This window comes from Notamacropus eugenii, chromosome 5, assembly GCF_028372415.1.
Source record: "Notamacropus eugenii isolate mMacEug1 chromosome 5, mMacEug1.pri_v2, whole genome shotgun sequence".
Lineage (NCBI taxonomy): Eukaryota > Metazoa > Chordata > Mammalia > Diprotodontia > Macropodidae > Notamacropus > Notamacropus eugenii.
Window position 1 is genome coordinate 290,089,934 of NC_092876.1, and position 25,583 is coordinate 290,115,516.

Below are 25,583 nucleotides of genomic sequence, written 5' to 3' on the forward strand. Positions count from 1 at the left end.
GATGGATTTACAAGTGAATTCTATCAAATATTTAAAGAAGAGTTAATTCTAACACTATATAGACTATTTGGGAAAATTGTCGAAGAAGGAGTCTTACCAAATTCTCCAATATGGTTCTGATACCTAAACCAGGAAAAGCCAAAACAAAGAAAGAAAATTATAGACCCATTTCTCTAATGAATATAGACACTAAAATTTTAAATAAGATATTAGCAGAAGGAATATAGCAACTTATCATGAGAATAATACATTATGATCAAGTAGGATTCATACCAGGAATGCAGGGCTGGTTCAATATTAGACAATCTAGTAGCACTATCAATCATATCAACAACAAAACTAACAGAAATCACATGATTATCTCAATAGATGCAAAAAAAGCTTTTGACAAAATACAATACCCATTCCTATTGAAAACACTGGAAAGCATGGGAATAAATAGAACTTTCCAAAAAATAACAAACAATATCTACTTAAAACCATCAGCCAGCATTATATGCAATGGCAATCAGCTAGATACATTTCCAGAAAGGTCAAAGGTAAAACAATGATGTCCATTATCACCATATATCAATATGGTATTAGAAATGCTGACTGTAGCAATAAGAGAAGAAAAATAAATTGAAGGAATTAGAATAGGCAAAGAAGAAACTAGGTTATCACTCTTTGCAAATGATATGATGATTTACTTAAAGAATCAAGTAAAAAAAAACTATTTGTAATAATAAACAACTTTGGCAAAGTTGAAGGTTACAAAATAAACCCGCATAAATCACCTGCATTTGTTTATATTACTAACAAAACCAATAGCAAGAGATACAAAGAGAAATCCCATTTAAAGCTATTGTAAACACTATAAAATATCTAGGAGTCTCCCTGACAAAACAAACCCAGGGACTATATGAACACATTTACAAAACACTTTTCACACAAATAAAGTTAGATCTAAGTAACTGGAAAAAACATCAGTTGCTTGTGGGTAGGCCAAGCCATAATAAAAATGACAATTCTGCCAAAATTAATTTACTTATTCAGTGTCATACCAATAGAAAAGATAACATCAAAATTCATCTGGAAGAATAATAGATCCAGAATGTCAAGGGAAATAATGAAAAGAAATGCTAGGGAAAGAGGCCTAACCCTACCAGATCTCAGATTTTACTATAAAGCAGCAATCATCAAAACCACTTGGTACTGGCTAAGAAACAGAGAGGTAGACCTGTGGAATAGATTAGGTACTCAAAACACAATAGTCAATGAATATAGCCATCTACTGTTTTATAAACCCAAGAACCTCAGCTTCTGGGATAAGAATTCACTATCTGACAAAAATTGCTGGGAAAATTGGATAACAGCATGGTGGAAACTGGGCATAGACCAATGCCTGACAGTGTACACAACAATAAAGTCCAAATGGATACATGATCTAGGTATAAAGACTGATAGTATAAACAAATTTGAGGAGCAAATAACAGTGTATTTGACAGATTTATGGAGAATGGAGAAATTTACGACCCAAGAAGAGATAGAGAACATTATGAAGTGCAAAGTGGATAATTCTGATGACATCAAATTGAAAAGTTTTTGCCCAAACAAATCCAATGCAGCCAAGATTAGGAGGGAAGCAGAAATCTGAGAAAGAATTTTTGCAACTGATATCTATGATAAAGGCCTCATTTCTAAAATACATGGAGAACTGAGTCAAATGTAGAAGAATACAAGTCATTCCCCAATTGATACATGATCAAAGGATATGAACAGGGAATTTTCAGAAGAAGAAATTAAAACTATCTATTATCATATGAAAAAATGTTCTAAATCTCTATTGATTAGAGAGATGCAAATGAAAACAACTCTGAAGTACCATGTCACACCCATCAGATTGGCTACCATGACAAAATAGGAAAGTAATAAATGTTGGAGAAGATGTGGGAGAGTTGGTGAAACTGTGAGCTGATCCAGCCATTCTGGGGAGAAGTTTGGAACTATGCCCAAAGGGCTACAAAAATGTGCATACCTTTTGACCCACCAATATTGCTTCTGGGACTCTATCCCAAAGAAATCATAGAAATGGGAAAGCGTCTGTAACATGTACAAAAAATATTTATAGCAGCTCTCTTTGTAGTGGCCAAAAACTGGAAATCAACTGGAACTGGATCCTCATCAATTGGGGAATGCCTGAACAAGTTGTGGTATATGAATGTAATGGAAAAGTATTGCACTATGATAAACGATGAGCAGGAAGACTTTAGAGAAGTCTGGAAAGACTTATATGAAATGATGTTGAGTGAAAGGAGCAGAACCAGGAGAACTCTGTGCACAGCAGCAACCACAGTGTGCGAGGAATTTTTCTGATAGACTTAGTACTTCACTGAAATCCATGGACTTAAAAATTTCCAGTGAACTCTTGAGGCAAAACACCTTCCACATCTAGAGAAAGAACTATGTAATTGGATCTCAGATAGAAACAGACCATTTTCTGTTGCATTATGTTTTGTTTTGTTTTATGGTTTCTCCCATTCATTTTAATTCTTCTATGCAACATGCATTTAATAGGAACATATGTGTAGAACCTATATAAGATTGTATGCTGTCTCAGGGAGGGATTGGGGAGAGAGAGGGGAATGAGGGCAAGGGAATATATAAAAATATAAGATATATGGAAGTGATTGTCAAACACAGAAAACAAATAAAATAATTCAATTAAAAAAAAAGAAAGAACACATCAATCACCTCAGGAAAGAGGTCGCAAAATAAAAACCCCAAGGAGTCAAATTTCAGAATTATCAGGTCTAGGAAAAAATAATTCAAGTGGCCAGAAAGAAGCAATTCACATATCAGGGAATCACAACCATCATCACACAGAAGCTGGCAGCTGCAACATTAAAGGATCAGAGGTCATGGGATATGATATTCCAGAGGGGAAAAGACTTGGAACTATAACCAAGAATCACTTAGCTACCAAAATTAAGGATAATACATCAAAGGAAAAAAATGGTCATTCAACCAAATAGAAGGATTTCAAGCCTTCCTAAGGAGATCAGAACAAACCAACGTTTGAACTCTAATATTAAAACCCAAAAGAAGCATAAACTGGTAAAAAGGAAAAGAAAATATAAAGGATTAAATAGAGCTAAACTATTTACATACCTACACAGGAAGAAGATTCTTATAACTCTTAAAAATTGGATCACTAATAGTGCAAATGAAAGAAATATATGTAGACAGAAAATATGGATGTAAGGTGAATTTGAAGGAATGACATAAAATTAAGTGAAGAAAAAAGGAGTAAAAATGGTGCAGAAGAGAAGGAGAGATAGAAAGGGGTAATTTGTCTCATATGAAGAGACAAGAAAGACCTATTGTAATGGTTGGGAATGTGAGATGGTGGGCCATGAGCTTAGCTTGAACCTTACTCTCAGCAGAATTGTCTTAAAAAGAGAATAGTATACACAATCAGTTGAATATAGAAATCTACCTTACCTGACAAGGAAATTAGAAGGGAGAACATTAAATAAATAGGTGGTGACATAAGGGAGGGAAGATCAGGGAAGTGGTACACAGAAGCAAAACGCTGGTAAAGTGGGAATGGGTGAAATTAGAGAAAGCACAAATAGGAGGAAGAATAAGATCAAAGAAACATATAGTTAGCAATCATAACTGAATGTGAGATGACCCCTCTCATTAAACAGAATCAAATAGCAGAGTACATTAAAAAAAAAAAAAAAACAGAATCTTACAAAATTTTGCTTACAAGAAACACCCTTGAAACAGAGACACTCACACTGAGTAAAAGTAAGGGATTGGAGCAGAATCTATTGCGCTTCAACTGAAGTAAAAAAAAAAAAAAAAAAGATGGGGGTAGGAATCCTGATCTTCCACAAAGTAAAAGCAAAAATACACCAAATTCAAAGGGATAAGGAAAGAAACTACATCTTGCTAAAAGGTACCATAGACAAAGAAGCAATGAAATTAGAAAAGCAAGGAATAGTCTAATTGCCATATCTATGGGGAAGGGGAAAATTCATAACCATGTAAGAGACAGAGATCATTATGAAATGTAGAATAAATAATTTTGATCATATTAAGTTGAAAAGATTCTATATAAACAAAATCAATGCAGCCAAGATAAGAAGGAAAGCAAAGCTGGGAAATAATCTTTACAGCAAATGTCTCTGATAAAGACTCAGATACATAAAGAACAGAATCAAATTTATGTGAATAAAAGTCATTTGCCAATTGATCGGTGGTAAAAGGATATGAACAAGCACTTTTCAGATGAGGATATCAAAGATATCTATAAGCACATGAAGAAGTGCTCTATATCATTTTTGATTAGAGAAATACAAATTAAAACAACTCTGAGTTACCATCTCATACCACCAAGATTGGCTAATATGACAGAAAAGGAAAATGATGCATTTTGGAGAGGATGTGGGAAAATTTGGACCCTAGTGTACTTTTGGAGTTGTGAACTCATCCAAACATTCTGGAGAGCAATTTGGAATTATGCTTAAAGAGTAACCAAACTGTGCAAATCCTTTGATCGAGCAATATCATTACCAGGTCTATATCCCAAAGAGATCATAAAATGGGGAGAAGGACTCACTCATGCAAAAATATTTATGGAATTCCGATTAATGCAAAATATTGGAAATTGAGGGAGTGAACATCAACTGGGGAATGGTTGAACAAGTTGTGACATATGAATATAATGGAATATTATTGTCCAATAAGAAATGAAGAAGAGGCAGATTTCAAAAACATCTTCAAAACTTATACAAAGTGATACAAAATGAAATGAGCAGAACCCAGAAAAGATTGTACACATTATCAGCAACATTATGTGATGATCAACTGTGAATGACTAAGCCCTTCTTAGCAACACAATGATCCAAGACAAGTACAAAGGATTCTTGCAGGAAAATCCAATCCATATCCAGATAAGAACTGGTGGACTCAGACTGCAGACTGAAATATATTTTTTTTCACTTAATTTATTCTTTCTCATGGTTTATTTTCTGTTGCCCTGTTTCTTATTTCACAACTGTGATAAATATGGAAATATGCTTTATTTCATTGCACATATATAAACTATATCAAACTGTCTACCGTTTTCATAGGAGGGAGGATAGGGAGAGGGGAGAAAAAGTTGAAACTCAAAATCTGGTAAAAATGAGTGCTAAATTTTTTCTAAATATCTACTTGGAAAAAAAAGTAGTATTTAAAGAAAACAAAACAAATCTTAAAAAGTGAGTATAAAGGAAAAAAAAATTTAAAGGAAAATAAATTTAATGAAATAGATGATTTTCAAGCATTCCTGATGAAGAGACCTGAATTGAACAGAAAATTTAACTTTCAAATACAATACTCAAGAGAAACATAAAACGGTAAAGATAAAAGAGAAATCATAAGGGACTTAATGAGGTTAAATATTTGTGTTTCTACATAGACAGTTAATAATTATTACTCCTAAGAAATATTATTATTAAGGCAGTTATAGAAATAATTTCCACAAACTGAAGATGTGTATATGAGGACTATAATGGGATGATTTCAATAAAATAAGAGAAAGAAGGATACACCAGCAGAAGAAGGAAAGGAGAGCAGAAATGGAGGAAATTATCTTACCAAAAAGAGGTCTAAAAGGAAGAACTTCTAAAATGGAGAGGGAGATGGATCAGTGGATGAAATGCTTAAACCTTACTCTCATTTGATTTGACTCAAAGAAGCAATAATATACATGTATGTATGTATATATATATGTATATATATATGTATGTTTGTGTGTGTATGTATATATATATATATATATATATATGTATATATATATATATATATATATATATATATATATATATATATACACATTTGGGGACTGGATTCTATCTTAACCTACAGAGAATTAGGAAGGGAAGAAGATAAGTGAAAGGAAGATTACTTGAAGGGAGGGAGGATTAAGGGAGATATTGGTCAGAAGTAAAACAGAATTTTGAGGAGGGACATGATAATGAAGAATGAAGAAAATAAAAAACAGAAAAAAATAGAAAAAAATAGGTTAGAGGGAAATACACAGTTAATAACTGTGAATGTGACTGGGATAAACCAATTCATGAAATAGAAGCTGATAGCACAATGGATTTCAAATCAGAATACAAATACAATGTAATTTACAAGAAATACACTTGAAATAGAGATTCACTCATAGAGTAAAAATAAGAGGCTTTAGCAAATTCTTTTATGCTTCCACTAAAGTAAAAATAAACAAGCAAACAACAAAGGTAGCTATGCTGCAGAGCAGATAGAGTGCTAGGCCTGATGTTATAGAGACTCATATCCCTGAGTTCAAATTTGACCCATGACACTTACTATCTGTGTAACCCTGGTCAAGTCATTTAGCCCTCTTTGCCTTCATTTTCTGATGTTTGTAAAGAGCTGGAGAAGGAAATGATAAACCATCCCAGTGTCTTGAACAAGAAAACCCCAAATGTTGTCACATGGAGTCAGACATAATCAACAATTAATAAAATTAACAATTTCCTCTGCATCTCTTTAGTAGTCTGGAGAAAAAGAATTATAAAATAAGAAGACAACAGCAGAAGTATCAATAAGATAGTAAATATCAAAACACTTTTTTTCTATTTTAGCCCAATTGAGCAACACTAGTATGATTTTCTCTGATAATGGTAATGATGATGATGACAAGAAGGATAAAAAGCAATAGCTAGAAGGTTCATTTTGTTTTATTTCTGCAAAAACAAAACACAAAACAACTCTACTTGTGCTTTTTTTTTGATCTTCATATTATTCTGATGATCACAATCCTTATTGACATCAAAGTCATCTGCTAAACACCACTTGGTAAAGAATATAAACCATAATTATATGTCATGTTCCCTGCCCCACAATCTGAAACTGGAAGATGAAATAGATGAATAACAACAGAAAATATTAATATTTGAAATAGAGGCAAAAATATTCTTCCCTTTTCCATCTTTATGAAAATTCTTGTACTAGTTTCCAATATGAATTGATGTTTGTCAAGATCTTTAAAAGTGGAATTTTAGCAAGTTTATTCATTCATTAGAGTGTTATCACAGTGCCATCCTTGGTTTTTAAACAGTAGATGTATTTTATAGGTGAAAGAGTCTTATAATAATGTTCTTCTAATATTTTAGTTATAAACGATATGTTTTCTTGCATAGAATATTTCATTATTGAGTTAATAGTATGAGTATGTGTTTTGTGGGTATATACACATGTATATATGTATATATCACAATATAGGTATTTTGAATAAAAAGACAGATTTTAGCTTGGAGCAATATGATCCTTAGAAGCATTTTCTGTCTGAAGATCCATCATAGAAAGCAAAATTTAGTTTGTCAGAGGAAACCAGGAATGGTTAGAGTCTCTTTGGCCATTTCTTCTATGACTCAGAGATTTTTCTTCCAAATTAACTCCATTCAGACAATAAGACTTGTTTACACTTAAATATAACTATGTTCCTTGAGCTGACTGGCATAATCTTATGTGGTATAGCTTGCACAAATGGAATATTCTCTAACAAGAAATTGGTAAAGCAATTAAACTCAGTAAATGTGTACTATTTCTCCTGTCTCCTAAGTCCTTGGATACCTGGTTGGATGTAATATGTGCCTGTTGTCATGGGTTTGGTATTTTTGGATACTCAGATAACTATAATTATATACTCTTTCCTCAACATTATGAAAGCCCATTTCTGAAACAGACTTCTGATGTACAGCCTGGTGATTATCCTGTCACCCCAGCCTACATTTCTTTCCTTGTACTGCTGCCATTGCCATTTTATCCTAAAACATTAAATGAGATAGTGAAAAAATGCAGATCTTCTGAATTCCTTTCTATCCCCATTCCATTCTTTTCTTCTATTTTGAGCATCAACCAGTGGCTGGTTACTCTTTTTAGTAAGCTAATCACATGCATATATAGATAGCAAGCACTCTTCTATCCTGTGTGTGGAGGTTTTATTGACCTACTTACATTCCACCTCATTTAGCACCATGGCTTTCAAGGATATGGAGAAAATGAGCCTAAAACTAGAAGGATCTAGACAGCAAAAGCAAAGTAGGATGGTTGTTTTCAAACATTTCATATCTATAAAAGGGAAGGTACATTTATTAGAGATATTTTTAAAAGGAGAAAAGACTGGATATAATGTACCATGACACTAAGTAGTTAAAGCTTGTGTGTGTGTATGTGAGTACACATATATACATATACATGCATATACATATATATATAATATACACATACATATACGTGCACTCACACAACTAGATATTTGAACTTCAGTGATAGTAAGAAGAAAAAACCTTCCTTTCAGCCCTTTGAGTTCATTTGAATATAGGAGACTTACAAGTTACTGCTGGTTTCTAAGATAAATTGCTGACTTATTGAGTTACAAGAACATAGCTTCTCTGATATTTATTTGAATAACAACTGAGTGTGTTTTGCTTTTCTCTCCATCTTAAGAAAAACAAAATAAAACATTAAGCATTTGAATACTGTGCACTTCTGAGTTTGTATGTATTTCAATTCCCTTTGATAAACTTGCAGGAAGAATGTTTACATACAAATATTGGAATTTTCATGCTGCAGGAAAAAATGTCCCATATTCACACTTACATTCTGCTTTGGAATTCTGACTTCACATGTGTTCTCATTCTCCCCAACCTGCTTATTCCCTACCCCTTCCCCCATTGCTACTTCACTTAGTTTTCTTTTCCTGGAGGAGACTTTATTTCTGACTGTTCTTCTAACTCCGTTTCTTTAAACAAAATCAAACTTGACTGCACATATTCCAAAAACCAGCAAAGGAAAGAGGGCAGGCAGATGCTTTTCCTCATTCCCATCCCACATTTTTTATTCTCCAGTTAAAACAAAGCAAAGCAATAAAAAAAAAAGAATTATTATATTAAAGGTGTTTTTTTCTTTCTTATTTAGTTGATTCTGAACTCCGCCAAAGCAGGAAATATCTGTTTTCATGGAATTTAGAGTACCAAAAATGATTAATAGACACTAACAAATCTGAAAATCTTTTTATAAACTTAATGCATAGAATTGCTTCCTTTAAAAGAAGCCACTTTTAAAGTATTTTCTTGAATATTTATGTTGTTCTAGTCTTTCTCCCTATTTCCTTTTCCTTAAGGGGTGGATAAAGTAATAAATATCTGTTTTCAAAATAGAAGTAAAGCAATGGCTTCTGGGCTTGAATTAAGAAAGCCTAACTAGGTAGGTGACATACCTTGTCCAATAGAATTACGTTCAAAATAAGTTTCTGTAATTTTTTTCAATTCCTCTTTTGTTTTTTATTTTTTTTTGTTGTTGTTTTATTTTGTTTTTTGATTCAAAAGTCATCTCTGTAAATCATTTCTTGTCTCTGACATCTAAGGAGTCAGCTGACCTGGTTTGAAGTGCAAATGCTAGCTTTGTAAATTAAATCATGTTATGCTTAGAAATTTGGTGCCTCAGTTTCTTTTATTTCAGATAATTGATTTAATAAGGGATATTCAAAAGAAGATCCTTCCTTAATTATTATGATCCTTATCAGTCACACATGGAGAAAGAAAAGTTTCCGGCCAAATGATGTATAAGAAGTGCTGGAGCCTTTGATTTACAAGAGAAATTGATTGTCATTAAGCATATGCAGCAGAAAGAACCCCAGTATACGCAGAAGGGTCTGCTGTACAGGTTCTTAGATCTGCTTTTCTAAAAGGAAAGCAACTTTTTTGGGGGGAGGTCAACAATCTTCTTTAACTATGTTCACCAAGAGATAAAATACAAGCAGAGAAATAAAAACCAATTGTCTGACCATAAGTATTATATCACAGATCAACAGACAGATCCAGCTGTGTGACCATTACATACATATACAGTTACCAGAGAGAAAAGAGCCAACATCTGATTTTCAAAGCCAGGAACTTCTACCCAGAGTCTCATCTGGCCAAACAAATATTTCCAGTGAGTAAGTCCCAAAGCAAAAACTCACCTCGGAGTATATATATATATACACTTCTCAGAAGTGGAGCGCATCAATACCCTTGAGAACCAGTGCCTCATTAGAAATTAACAGAAGATGTGGGCCTTCCTACAAAAACGAATCTCCCTTAATCAAACTTTCCTTAATGGGAAGGCCCATTTATGAGTGGGAAAGATCTTTAACTCTTTAGAAATTAACAAAAGGTATGGGGCTGAAACAAAACAACCTGCCCCTAATCAAGCTCCCCTTAATGGGCTCCACTTGAGGCCTCTTAATGGACAGGGAAGATCTCTAACTTGACATTAGCATTACAGCATAATAAAAACAAGGGCAATGGAGCAGGAAAAAAATAATCAGAGAAGCACAGACAAATGCAGTTTTAGGAACAGCAAAGAGACAACTTGGCCTACTACATCTGCTCTCATACAAAGCTCTAAGAAGACAATAGTCAATATTGAATCCAGGACAGAGTAAAGAACTGTATATATATATATGTATATATATATATATATATATATATATATATATATATATAAATAAATGTGCATATGTATGCACTCAATTTACCTATATGTTCATGCAGATAGATTTCATGTCTGTGTGTCCACATATTGGTGTGTCCACATATATTTGTTTATAAATAGATATATGCATATGTGTGTACACATATCTAAAACATAGATATATGTGTGTATATACATATATTTAAGCCTGTAGATATGAATAGCACACATAGAGATAACACATATTCATATGTTTATGTTTTTCAGTGAATAATTTGCTTTTTATCTCCCATCTCCCCTCCCTCGTAATAAATAAAAAAACCCAATAAAAATAGAAAATAATAAAAAAATAAAATAGAGAACAAATAGAAAGAAAACAAAACAAAAACATGACAAATATGCTTAGACAAAGTTAATTCCTCAATTCATCATGTCTCAGTCTGTCTGGTTAGCTATTTTTTAGGATATGGATCACAAGCTTACAAACTTCATAAGTCCTTAAGAATAACTGTTGGTTATTGAGTTGATCATAGTTAAGTGTTTCAATGTTTCTTGTCTTAATTTTATTTTTATTATATAAATTGTTCTCCTCCTTCAGCTTTCTGGCTTCATTTTTTATCAGTTCATTAAAATTTTCTTGGATTTCCCTGAAACTGTCATTTCTTATTGAGCATCTAATTTTTAACTACTATGTTCTATGACATTGGAAGGTTTGCTAACAATAACAAAAGTATGATTGAGAGGTTAAATGACCCAGTGGGATTGATTCTATCATATGAAGTCTTGAATTTTTGAGTATCACATCATTTTTGCACACAAAGAACTCAAACATAATCATTTTGCTCCTCCTTGAGAGTTTATTATTTTTATATATGCCTAATTGCTAATATCCTTGCAAGCAAAGTATATGAAACAGATCCTACTGAAATATTAAATTTAAATATCTAACTGAATTTGATATGAACAATTCAAAGTAAGGATTAGTTGTATCATAAATTATTTGAACAAAAGGATTATATTGATATTGTATTGAACTGAGTTCAAATAAAGAAACTTTTAATGGCTGCTACATACATGGCATTGAGTATCCTCAGATACAAGGACAAAATAGCTCTGTGTTTAAAGAATTCCCATCCCCTGCTTGAATACATTTTATCCAGAACTTAACATATTGACTCTGAAATAGGTACAGTGCTCAATATATATTTATTGCTTTGATATCTCTGATTAATTTTGAAAAAGTATCTGCACAAAAATAATATTCTGTTTACCAATAGTTCTACAAAATCTTTCCTACATATCAGATGTGTTTCTAAAGATAGGGAAAATGTGCATGTTTGTGTGGGTATGTATGTGTATTTGTGTGTATGTGTGTTTGTGTGTGCTCAAATATTGGCCTGAATTATCCACTTTGCTTTTCTGTATTGCCAAAGTTCACTGACCTCTTTATATTGTTCTATGGAGACCGGGAATTAAAATCCAGTATTTGATGGCATGTCTTCAAAGGCATTGCTCATGAGTCATGCTCATATTATGATAATTATCAAGTGCTTGGTGAATCTCAAATGAACTTGTATTCTTTGAAGTCAAAGAAAGGCATACATTTCATGCCCCAGAGTTAACAAAGATAAAAATGCAAGGTTTGCTCAGTGATGACAACTACAAAAGCATTGTTAAAATAATGGCTTTACTCTTCTTGTCACATAATAGTATAGTGACTGTTAAAGAGCTTCAGGGAAGTTTAGCAGATTGTGCAAAATTGATGAATAATGGCTTTCAATCAGGGTTGCTAAATAGCAAAATCATTGACTTCATTCTACTGTGGTTTGTCATATTTTCCAGAATTCTTTTGTAATCATAAAAGAATGTCTTTATGTGCATTATGGAACACAGTGGTACATACTCATGAAGCATTCTTAGGGATGGGGTTTTGTACAGAGAGACTGGAGATCTTATGCTTCATAACACTAATCTACAGAGAGTTTTTAAAAAAGATTCTTGAGAGTCAAAGGAGACAGAAATGATCTGTCTCGAGAACTGATAGATCAAGGATAATTTGAATGCAAATATGGTGTAGAATTCAAAAATAGTCCCAGGAAAAAACTGATAACTTAGCAGGGTTCAAAAAATTGAGTGACTGAATCTACTGAACAAAGAGTTAGAGAAAGTGTCACTTAATCCAACCTTGCCCTTACGTTGCATTCAAGAGCCTATAATGTTGCCACCACTAACATAACCATTTTAAGTTCATTTAAATACAAATTCTTCTCTAATATATCTACTCCATTCTAGTCAAATCAATCCTTTTCTATATATCAGAAAAATATTTTTATTTTCTTTTAATTTAATTAATTTTTTTTTTTAGTTTTCAACATTCATTTCCACAAGATTTTGAGTTCCAAATTTTCTCCCTATCTTTCCCTTCCAGTCACTCCAAGGAATTGTGCATTCTGCTTACCCCTTCCCCCAATCTGCCCTCTCTTCTATCATACCTCTCCCTTCTCTCATCCCCGTCCCCTCTATTTCCTTGAAGGGCAGCATAGATTTCTATACCTCATTGCCTGTAATTTTTATTTCCCAGTTGTATGGAAAAACAATTTTTAACATTCATTTTTAAAACTTTTAGTTCTAATTCCTCTCCCTTCCTCCATCCCCACCCATCCCCATTGAGAAGGAAAACAATTCAACTTAAGGTTATGCATGTGTAGTCATGCCAAAGACTTCCATAACAGTCATGATGTGAAAGACTAACTATATTTCCCTCCATCCCATCCTGCCCCCGATTTGTTCTGTTCTCCCTTTGACTCTGTCCCTCCTCAAAATGCTTACTTCTAGTTACCCCCTCCTCCTATTTGCTCTCTCTTCTATCATCCCACCATACCCACAGTCCTTATACCCTTTCCAACTACTTTCCTGTAGGGTAAGGTAGGTTTTCATATCCAAATGAGTGTACATGTTATTCTTGCCTTAAGCCAAATCCCATGAGAGTAAGGTTCATTTTTACCTCTCATACCCTCCCTTTCCCCCTCCATTGAAAAAGCTTTTTCTTGCCTCTTTCATGTGAATGATAATTTACCTTATTATATATTTCCTTTCCTCCTTCTCCCAACATATTCCTCTCTCACTCCTCAATTTTACATTTTTAGATATTATCTCTTCAGATTCAACTCACCCTATGCCCTCCCTGTCTCTCTCTCATATATAATATATATAATTCCCTTCAGTCACTCTTATACAGAGAAAAATTTCAAGAGTTACAAATATTATCTTTCCATGTAGGAATGTAAACAGTTCAATTTTAGTAAGTCCTCTGTGATTTCTCTTTCCTGTTTACCTTTCATGCTTCTCTACATTTTTGTATTTGAAAGTTAAAATTTCTATTCAGCTCTGGTCTTTTCATCAAGAATGCTTGAAATTCCTCTATTTCATTGAATGATCTTTTTTCCCCTCAAGTATTATGCTCAGTTTTGCTAGATAGATGATTCTTGGTTTTAATCCTAGCTACTTTAACCTCTGGAATATCATGTTCCAAGCCCTTTGATCCCTTATTATAGGAGCTATTAGATCTTCTGTTATCCTGATTGTGTTTCCACAGTATTTGAATTGTTTGTTTCTGATTGCTTGCAATATTTTCTCCTTGACCTGAGAGCTCTGAAATTTAGTTACAATATTCCTAGAAGTTTTCCTTTTGGGATCTCTTTCAGGAGGTGATTGGAGGATTCTTTCAATATACACTTTACCCTATGGTTCTATAATATCAGGGGCAACTTTCCTTGAAAGTGGAGAAGGAGAAGACACAGTTCTTCCCTAATGGACTTTTCAATTTATTTAACAGGACAAGAGGAATATGTGCAAAATTTGAAAAAAAATATATAATAATGCAGCATATTCAACTTGAATGTTTGCAAAATATTTTTTCACTGTCTCCTGTGAACCTCTAAACAACTCTATGAAATAGCTTGTATAGGTATTATTGCACTTATATTGTAGATGAGGAAAACGAGAATCAGAAATATTAACTGACTTGTCCACTGTCACAGACCTAGTAAGCATGGATTGTAGAATTTAAACTTAGTTATTCCTGACTCCATTTTTAATCCACAACACACCATGTTAGCCATATGACAGTAGAGTTTCAAAGGAAAAAATGAAGAATATTTAGTAAAGAATTTAATAATAATACAAACAGTTATACATCTCCTCATAACATGGCATATTAAAGCTAACAGGAGTCTTAGAGATCATCTAGTCCAAATTCACTTTTTTTCCTAAGGAAAGAAAGGCTTAAGAAATTTACTGACATTCACAGATACATCAAACAGTGCTAAATATCAGCAAAGTCTAAGTTAAAGCCTAATTCTCCTGATTCCCTCTCTAATCCTCTGTTTGCTATGCCACACTATCACTGGTATTCCCATCCAACTACTTTCATTCATATATAAACAGTCAATAATCCAAGTCTGAGGATTCTCTTGCTTAGAATATGTCTGATTTTCTTCTGGAAGAGTTAAATTGACCAGAAGGTTGAAGAACATGAGGACTTCCCCCCACCCTCTAATGATCACTTGTGTAATAGTTCACAAGATATGTGACCAGAAGGCAAATACTGTGGACAAGGAGTAGGGAACCTGTGGCATGGAGGCCACGTGTGGCCCTCTAGAGCCTCAAGTGTATTCCTTTGATTTAATCTGAACTTCACAGAACAAATTCCCTTAATAAAATGATTTGTTCCATAAATTTTGGAGTCAGTTCAAAGGTCACATCCAAGGACCTAGAAGGACACATGTAGCCTCCAAGCCATAGGTTCTCCACTCTTGCTCTAGCCTATTCTTTCAATCATAACTGAATTCAACCTTTTCCCCAGGTATATTTGTTAATTCATCAATTGCACATTTATTTCCCTTTCAAAAATGGAGAGGAAATGAAATGTAAAACCAAATCTAGGTGTTCTTAGTCTACATAATATTAAAATGAATTCATAATCTAGGTCCTAATACATTTAGGAAAGTTAATTCTTCGTAATGAATATGTGCCAGGCCTAGAGGCCTGAGGGCTACCCGAGTCTTACCTTACCTGTATCGCAGGTCTTCGGCTGGCCAAACCGGATAAACGTATGAGAGAAGAGACTTTACGGAGTCAAACAAGGGTTAGGCTTTTATTCAGGGTCCTGGTTACAAGTGCATGGGGAATTCTTCCTTAGGAGGGAGCGAGGAATCTCCCAAGGAGGCAAAGATCTTATAATAAGAGATTGGAAGCAGAAGTGTAAGTGGGGAGAGAGGGGGAGGGGAGAGCAAAGAGAGGAAAAACGGAGCCTTCTGTCCTATCCGCGCCCCTCCCGCACTAAGAGCGCTTTCAGGCTTTCCTGATCCCAATTAAGCTCTCTGGCCGTGTAGTTTGCATCTGAATACCGTGCCTGTTAGATAACAATAGGTGTGCCCAGACCCGGGACAGTCTCGAGGGGGATGCTCCTCCCATCATGTTTCTCACGGGAAGAGGCGGAAATACACGAGATTGCTCGGTCTCACTCCTCGATTCCCTGCTGTATTATGGGGGGCCTCATGAGAACTCTAAGATTTAGAAGTTCCCACCTTTACCCGCCCGAGACTGTCCACATGGAATTGAGCTTCCATCCCCAGCAAACATGGAACCTGATTAAATGGCATAAAGGTCTAGTTTCAAGTGTTGCAAATGATTCATACTTCCACTATTACTTTAAGTAACTTAACATCTTAGTTTCTCAGCTAACATCATGACATAAGCTTGAGGCAGGTACAGATCTACATTGATCGTTGGGATTTCATCATAAGTTTCTTATACTGTTAAAGATAAAAGTTATCTTTTTGTGTGTGTCATGGATCTGTTTGGCAGTCCAGTAAAGTTTATGGACCCCTTCTCAGAATAATGTTTTTGTCCTTCAATTTATAACTGAAGAAAGTGCTAACTTTCAGTTGTTGTTTAGTGAAAATAAAGATATCCACATTCAAATTCACAGATATCCATGACAACTACTCCAAGAACCCTACACTTAAATTCAGGAAAGTCTGGTTTTAAATCCTGATTCATAAATATAATAGCACTTAAAAACTCTCATCTTCTCTTTTTTTCTTGTCTAAAACAGGCAAAATAACAAGACATACTTCACAAGGTTATTGCTGTGTACATTTTAGTTATTATCTTTATTGTTGCTATTAATTATACTAAATAAAACATATCAAATTTTTAAAGATTTAAAATTGATTTTTAGTTATCCTGGATATTGTTTTCTGTGTTTGCTAATTTATTAGTCAACCAAACAACAAGTTCAGAAGTGACCATTTACTTTCTGCTTTGGACCAGACACTGTGGGAAGCACATAACAACAGTTACCATTTCTAGAGTGCACCAGAATTTTTCAAGCACTTTCATTTCAAATTGGCCTCACCATTTTTTGGTCTATAGAAATTACTAGAAAATACTGCAATATCATGCAGACTCATACAATACATTATTATTCTTTGGGGAAAATGAATGATGTTCCAAATAATAATAATAAGTGATGATGATGATGATAAATATAAAGCATTTTGCACTGACCCTCTCATTTAAACCTAAAAATATCCTGTCTATAAACATTTTCAGGTAATAAGCTATAACACCAACATGATGTTCACAGTACCTATGGTGGCCATGAATATGCTGGCTCAATTCTGAATCACAAAATGCAACAGACTCACCATGTGGAAGACAGAACCAAAACATTTATTCAAATACCAGAAAGTCAAATTCCCAACACCAGAAAGCCAAATCCATCACAGCAACAAAGAAATCTATACACAATAACAATGCAGAGGGCAATACCATCCCCAAGCCTTTCCTCTGTTAGACTTCCCACAAATCAGCTCCCTTAAAAAATCACAAACACGCTTTCTCACTTATGCTACCTAGCAACTGCTTTTCTCTCCCTCCCTCAGTTCTGACTACTCTGACCAAATTTTCTCCCAGCTCTGCTCTAGTTCTGCCTCTTCCTCTTTCATGTGACTTAGACTCATGTGACTCAGATTTCCTTGTGACTTAAGCAGGTCGCATGGGTCTATTAATTAATGGAAAAGATTTCCCATTTAATTTATCATTACGCAAGCATAAAAGCTCAAAAGAGTCCAAGATCACAGGCAGAAGCTTCGATAAATTCCAAATACAAGGTCTTCCCTTCCATGAACATGGTGATTCGTGGACATCATTTTGATTGTTTCACAGTAGACCAATGGTACTTTCCTTATTTTGGACACCCTAAATTTTTAATACCAACTTGGATTTTTGTAAACAATATTTATTATATTTGATCTTATATTAATAGTCTACAACAACCCTTGTAGATTCTATCAGCTTTGTTAACCTCATAAATAAATGCTTTCTCCACTCACACTGAAACTTTATTCAGAAAATGTTTTATGACAGAGTTTGTTTCCACAATGGGCTTATTATTCTTTATTACTTTTCTCTTCTTGCATAAAGATTGCTTTCATGTACATATTAATCTGATTCCTATGAAGAATATGAAGTAGAAACAAAGCTAACTTCAAAGCAGTTCTTAAAAATATCCAAAAAAATCTTGCAAAAATAATTCAAAGTTTCTCCCTTTTTACACATATATACATATGTATACATATATACATATGCATACATATGTATATATGTATCTATCAATATACATACATATACATGTATGCTAATCACTACCTTCACAGTTGATTACTGTCCCAAAATATTCTCTTTAAAACATAGCTAAAACAAAATCCAAATCTGAATGAAATGCAATGTTGCTTTACTCTTAATTAGCCATAGAATTATAGATATAGAGTTACAAGGAACCTAAGGTCAACAAGTTCAACTCCCTCATTTTACAGAAGAGAAAAGAGATGTAGAGAAGTTAAGTGATTCAGCTAGGGTCAAACAATTAGGGAGTATCTGAGGCAGGATTCAAAACTGATTCTAAATTCACTACCATATGTATGTTACCACACTGTCTTCTCTTCATACATTTGTATGTATACATGTGGATATGTATATATATGATATACAACTATATATTAATGTGTATTATATATTAATATAGACTCTGTATATACACTCTGAAATTTATACAGGTATGTGTTCTAATACACACACACACATATATACATATATACACATTTATATCTTATATATAATTAATATTTGGAAGGAAGAAAAAAAACATTTATTAAGAACCTACTATGTTTTAGTCACTGTGGTAAGTGCTTTACGAGTACTATTTCTTTACAAGTATTACATTTAGTATCTCTTTTATATTTTCTTTTTCATGCAACAGGTGAGGTAGATGTGATTTTTCACTGGTTCTTCAGTTGATGAAATTGAGGCAAATAGAGGTTAAATGATATATTCAGGTTAACACAGCCATTGTTGGAGAGAAAATTTTCACTTAAACCTGAGTCCAGACACAGTGCTCTATTGACTGTACTGCTCATCTGTCTCTATCCCACACTATAATATTCATTGTTTCCTCATATTTAGAGTATTGTTAATCATAGGCAGCAGCTTGGCCAAGTGTATAGGGCTCTTTCCTGGAAGTCAGCAAACTCTGTAGTCCAGCCTCACCTCTAACATTATTAATTATGTGATCAAATTATTTCTTTGTTTGTAATTTGCTTAAGTCTCAGAATCCTCATTAAGACATAGCTACCAATTTATTGACAAATTGTGATCCATATACATAGAATAGTTTCTACTCTAATGAATCAGAAATCCTAGATATATTAATATATTAATCTTCAGCTTTTTATTTCTATTTTATTTATTATATTATATTTAATTATATTATATTTAATATGTTTTACTAATATATTAATCCATTTATGATCTTTGTAATAATTGTCTGAATATATATATGTATATTTTTAAATCAACTAGTAAATCAATCTACATATAGAAGGACCTTAAAAACAGATAAAAACAACCATGTGACCAATGCCTAAGTGCCCTTTTGCTCCAACCTATTTTAATAAAGACATTATTTATTACTTCATACCACTCTTTTTCATATCTAATGCTGCATGCTCCTAAATCCACAATTCATGTTGGAGGGGAGAGACCAAAATACTCACCATCTTATTTAAACTCCATCAGTGACTAGCACTCTATCTACATTAAGCTAGCTACTGCAATTCTGCACAAATGGAGTATTTAAATCCAATATAAAATCCTTCCATGGCATACTTGAGAAAGGTGAATTTACTGTAAAATTTTTCATAGAAATCCAGCATGTAATAAAAGTCCAAATACATTTCAGCCCTTTAGGAAGACTGAAAAAAACACTTCCAATCAGTTTTGCCCTATATCTTTCTCAACATCTTCTACAACATGATGTCTATAGTCACACATTTTGTCATAAAATTTGCCTGGGAAATCAACATCATGCATAGTTAAAATACCCACGAAATTTAAATAATATTAAATTTTAAGCATCACAAGTTAATAAATTTCAATCTATTCATTTTACTTACAGGAGATGTTGGGCCATGGGAGTTGACCTTGAAATTAAGAAGACCAGGGATTAAGTCTCACTTCTGAAATTTACTATCTGTCTAACTGTGGGCAAGTCACTTAACCTTTTAGCACTGACATATGCAATTCATTAAGAATATAAAGATAGATCTGATTATTTATGTATGTTTGTATATATGTATATGTGTGTGTGTATATATACATGTTTATATCTATGTGTATACAAATATATAGCGTATATGAGGAGAGAGAGAGAGAGGTATTCTGGTCACAACTCCATTTTTTAGTGTGGAGGTCATAAAATATTAAATCAAAATATTCATTGAGATGTCATGGATGATAAAATTTTAGCTCCTCAAAGGCATCAGTGGTTTATCAACCCAGTAAACCCATTCTGTTGCCCTGACTGCCTGTCTGATCGTATTGTTTCTTAGTTGTATTTTTTTATTTCTTGAGTTTGTTATTACAAAGCTCCAGCTGCTTTCACACTTAGGAAAAAATACATTTCTATGCATTTACAAGACAGAAAGATTCAGGGTTAAACCTTATAGTGTGAGCAAAACCTGTGGAAATATTATTCTTAATTCTCCTGAGACATGCTTTCCCTGTTTCATTTTTGCAATAATCTTTCATGGAAGGAAAAGTAATTACTCTCCTATAAGACTCTAATTAAGTAGCAACCTCTGTTGAAATATCTTATGATGCTAACATTTTCTGAACTCCTATGCCTTGGAACCCAAGAAATTAAATAAGAACTGACCTAAAAAGGAGTCAGGATGAAAATGAAATTTTAGTTTTTGAAACAACTGTAAAAAATTTTGGTGCCATTTCACATAGAACTTTTAATTTTTTTCCTGGAAGTTTCTTCCTCTCAGTACTATTCCCCTATGGCTTTGTCGCAACTTGGTTCATATTAATCAAACAGATTGTTTCTCCTTTTCTTTTTGTGATATGTATACGTAAGTAACATCATGAAAGAAAACTTGCTGACCCTCATGAAAACAACATGCCTTCAACTTCTCATATAAACATTATGATTAATGTAAGAAATATACATAAAATTACCCTTGCCCAGCTAATTACTCTTAAACAAAGACAGGTAGATTTCTCACTAACTGGTCTTGGGTAAATATCATATCTGCATAGGTAACTGGTGTTCCTTGATGGTGTAAATTCAGTGATAACTTTTAATGATTTTTTTAATTCCAAAATTTAACTTTATTCGTAGCACTTTGATATATTTATTGAGATGTCCTGGATACAAAATATTAGCCCTTCATTAACCATAAATTGTAACATATATTGCATAATGTATTGTAATAGTGATCTATAGATCGATAACTGAGCTATTCGTGCCCAATATATCTCCCTTTTTATTATCTAAAGTTCAACTTTTTACCTTTAGCACTTTTCCACAATAAGGGAAACATGATACCCAAAAATATATTCATCTATACTATCATTTTCATTCTTTCAAAAATATTTGTATTGAACACTGTCTATAAGCAAGGCAAGTCTATAATTTCTAAGAAACAGATTTTTTTTTCTAATAGAATTCATGTCTTAGAAACTTCAAGGAAAATAATAGATTATATTCCCTCTCTATTTATCAAGACTATTTTAATACTTTGTTCAATCTATGGTATCCTCCAGACAGGTACACTCTCTACTAAGGTAGACAGCATTTCCTCCATGCCTTTCCATTTTCTATGAGTCTTTTTGTCTTCTCTAAATCCTTCAAATGTGTGAGAGGTTTTCCTCTGGTCTTTGTAATATTTTTGTGGGCAGACCTTTTTTTTTTTTTTTGCACTGAATCTTGCTATGAGCAAATGCTCTAAGCCTGAGCTCACTCATCACAGAAATACAGGGTGTTTAAAGAAGAGTGAACCCTCAAATGTGAAGTAAGTATGTGTAACTTTGGTTTTTATATCTTCACAGTGTATATATATATATGGACCATATATATGTATATGGATAGATAGATATAGATATGTATACATATATATTTGGGGAAGGTGGTATACTATGACTTTTTGTTTTTAATTTTTTGTTATTTTGGAATTGACAAGCCTCAACAAATACAAATGTTTTCATATATAAAGAACAGAAAATGATTATGTACAAATCATGAATCTATATTAAGTTTAACTTGCCTTTTAAAAAAAAAATATTTGAGAGATTCGATAGGTTAATTCTAATGCTGTCCTGTTTGTTTCTGTCTTCCTGCAAACTTACATCTATTCTATTTTATGCATTTAGCATTTTTATTGATGCTTATTTTTATATTTATTTTTTCTTTTTTTTAGCATAATAATCACATTCCCTTCACATGTGTCTGTGGTCTTCGATATAATAAATCAAGTCAAACAAAAGAAATCCACATGTGATTTCTGTTTGAAAATGTATATCCTATTCTGTTTCTCTAGTGTATTGTATCTATGCCAAGAGGTGAAGCATGCTTCCTTATTTGTCTTTTGGAGACATGGTTCGTCTTTGCAGTGATAAGACTTTCTAAATCTTTCAAATTTACTTTTATTAACAATTTTGCAGTTGTATAAATCATTCTTCTGGTTTTGTCATTCGAATTAGTGAACTCTAAGATCTTTTCAAACTCTAATTCTATTCCAAACTCTAATTCTATGATCTTATGATTATATCTGTACCTACATGTTTTCACAGGTTTTCCACAATTGTTGTGACACAGTAATATTTCATTATATTCACATACCATCATTTATTGGTTCAACCAGTCCCCACTTGATAGATAATCCTCCAGTTTCCATTTCTTTGCTATAACAAAAATTAAAAAGAACAAAAGCTTAATATACCATTTTCTCATAAGTACTAGTCACTTTATTGGATAACCTAATACCCTGTTATCAATAAATTGATACTGATTGATTGTTATGTTTGTTCTTTGTTCTCAAAGAAGACCATGACATTAAGATGATGACATGACTTGCAGTTGACTTTGATTTGAGTGAGGGAGGGCTATGCAAGTTCACCAGCTTTACTTCCTCCTCCAGAACCATCTCAAATAGAAAATATGTATACAGTGAAAATAAGGTAAAATGAGGTAGGGTCACAATAGGGATGGAAGAAAGACCTCATGTAGGAGGACTCATGAATTTGGCTTTGAAGAGAACAGTGATATGAAGAGGCCAAGTTGAAAAAGGAATCCAATCCAATATGGAGCTCATCCTGTTTAAAGGCATGGAGATGGAATTATCATCACAAGACACCTTTTGAAGATAGCCATTTGCCTTTTTGCTAGAATTATTGCAGGTTTGGAGAATCCTCCTTTCTTATCAGCTAAGGGTGCATTCAAGTTAAGAAGAAGAATCAGGACCAAGAAGCAAGCAAAAACATGAACTGAATCATTGAGCACTCTGCTTTCATCATACTTCTTTTTCTCATAGCTTTCACCATTCACCAGCAAAACAACAAACCCCTTATTTTTTTACATCATATTTCACTTTCTATGAATACATTATGGTTGACTTTAGAAGGATTTCTGGTAATATTTGGACAAGCATCAGACACTATGAAAATGGTGTTGCTGCAGCACAATATTCCTTTGGAAAATGGAATTGATGTGCTAATCTCTTATGATTAAAAGTTAAAGTAACATAATGAAATGGGGACTCATGCAAATAACATTACTAAAAGACATATGCCAACTTCTCTGGTAAACTCCTAAATCCCTAAGGAGACAATATAAACAGCCTTGCTCTGGGAGAGTGAGTATAAGTCTTACTATCTATTTCACTGAATCATTCAAAGTGATGGATTTTTAAGATTGTTATATGACATTATACCATTTAAAGTGCTATATGATTTCATAAATATGAAATAGACCAATATTTTCATTAATGTCAACAAACATTCCTTCAGTTCTTAGTACATGAAAGGATTTTATACTCTGGGGGCAAGCAAGGAATCTCCTATTCAAATGTAGTGCAGATCACTGCCTCTAGAACCATAGATAGAAGATGGATAGATACAGATAGATAGATAGATATATAAATAGATAGATAGATACAGATATAGATAGATAGATAGATAGATAGATGAATATATAGATGAATAGATGGATAGAACTATAACTACTTAATTGAATGATATACTCACATTAGCTATATAGTTTTGAAGTGCATTTTTTTTCTCTTAGTGGGAGACTCAGAGCTTACTCTCCCATAGTGAAGATTAAGGTTGTAGAAGCATATCAGAAGTGTTGGTGCAAAAAGCACAATACACCCACAAAAATATATTCACATGACATTAACTGGATATAGATTGCTTTTTCTATGTAGTATCTGTACAGCAAAACCTCCATGATCATCACAAAATTCTTAAGTGAACATATATTTTGTAATTTTATGCCTTTCTTCATGTTTATGCTTTAAAAAACATCGAAAATTAGCTCCATATTAATCATACAACTTTATTACCTATATGTCTAATTATAAAGATATATTCTTTTATTTTAAAATATAATCTGTAAAAGATTATATCCTTTTATACTATCTTTAATGATATTATAATTTTATGCATAAGATATTCCCATAATCATATTTAGAAATGGCAAATAAAAATTAATATTATTGTTATTATTATAGCTAACATGTATATGGCACTTAAAGTTTTTCAAAGTGCTTTATATGTTAATATTATTTGATTTGATCCTCACACAACCTTATGGTTAGATCATAATTATATCCCCATTTTATATATGAACTTTGACTGAAAAAGGACAAGTGAGTTTTCCAAAGTCATAAAGCTAGGAAGAGTTTGAGAAAGAATTAAAATTCCAGTCTTCCTCAAAGTAGATAAATGGACTAATATTCAACAATATCTTTTTGTTTGTCTTTTATTTATGTTGCTATGTATTTTGTATGTTTTTGTATATATTGTGTATATATATTCATCTACCTATATATCTAATTATGGTAAAATTGCTATAAAATCTTACAATTATTTGGAAGCTTTGATCCTTTTGGAAATCATTAAAAATTTTCCTTAAAGATATTGAAAACTGAGTAATTTCCAGCATGAGTTTCACATGTATATTTTAGCTGGTCCAGGTGCTTCTTTACTTCATCTTATCATGTGCTTTTTTCCATTTTTCACACATGGGATGTTTTTCCAAATAAATTTTGTATTTTACAATTGCCTAGCATTTATTTTGCTCACTCTCAAATTCTCTAGTAAAAGATTTTTAAAAAGAAGAAAACCAAAAACCTTGCAGCATATATCATTAGTTATGAAAATCAAATTTTTATATAGGTCATGTCAGAGATGTGTGTTATTCTTCATGTGTACTTTGCTATTAGGATGTGGGCGATATTCTTCATCATTGCTCCTCTTATATTATGGTTGGTCATTGAGTTGATAAGTTCTCAAGCCTTTCAAAGTTGTTGGCTACTAATGCTTTATAGAAATTTTTCTCCTAACTTTGCTCTCTATGCTGAATAAGTTCATATGCATCTTCTTAAGTTTTTTTGAAACTAGATTTCAACATTTCTTTTAGAATGGTGATA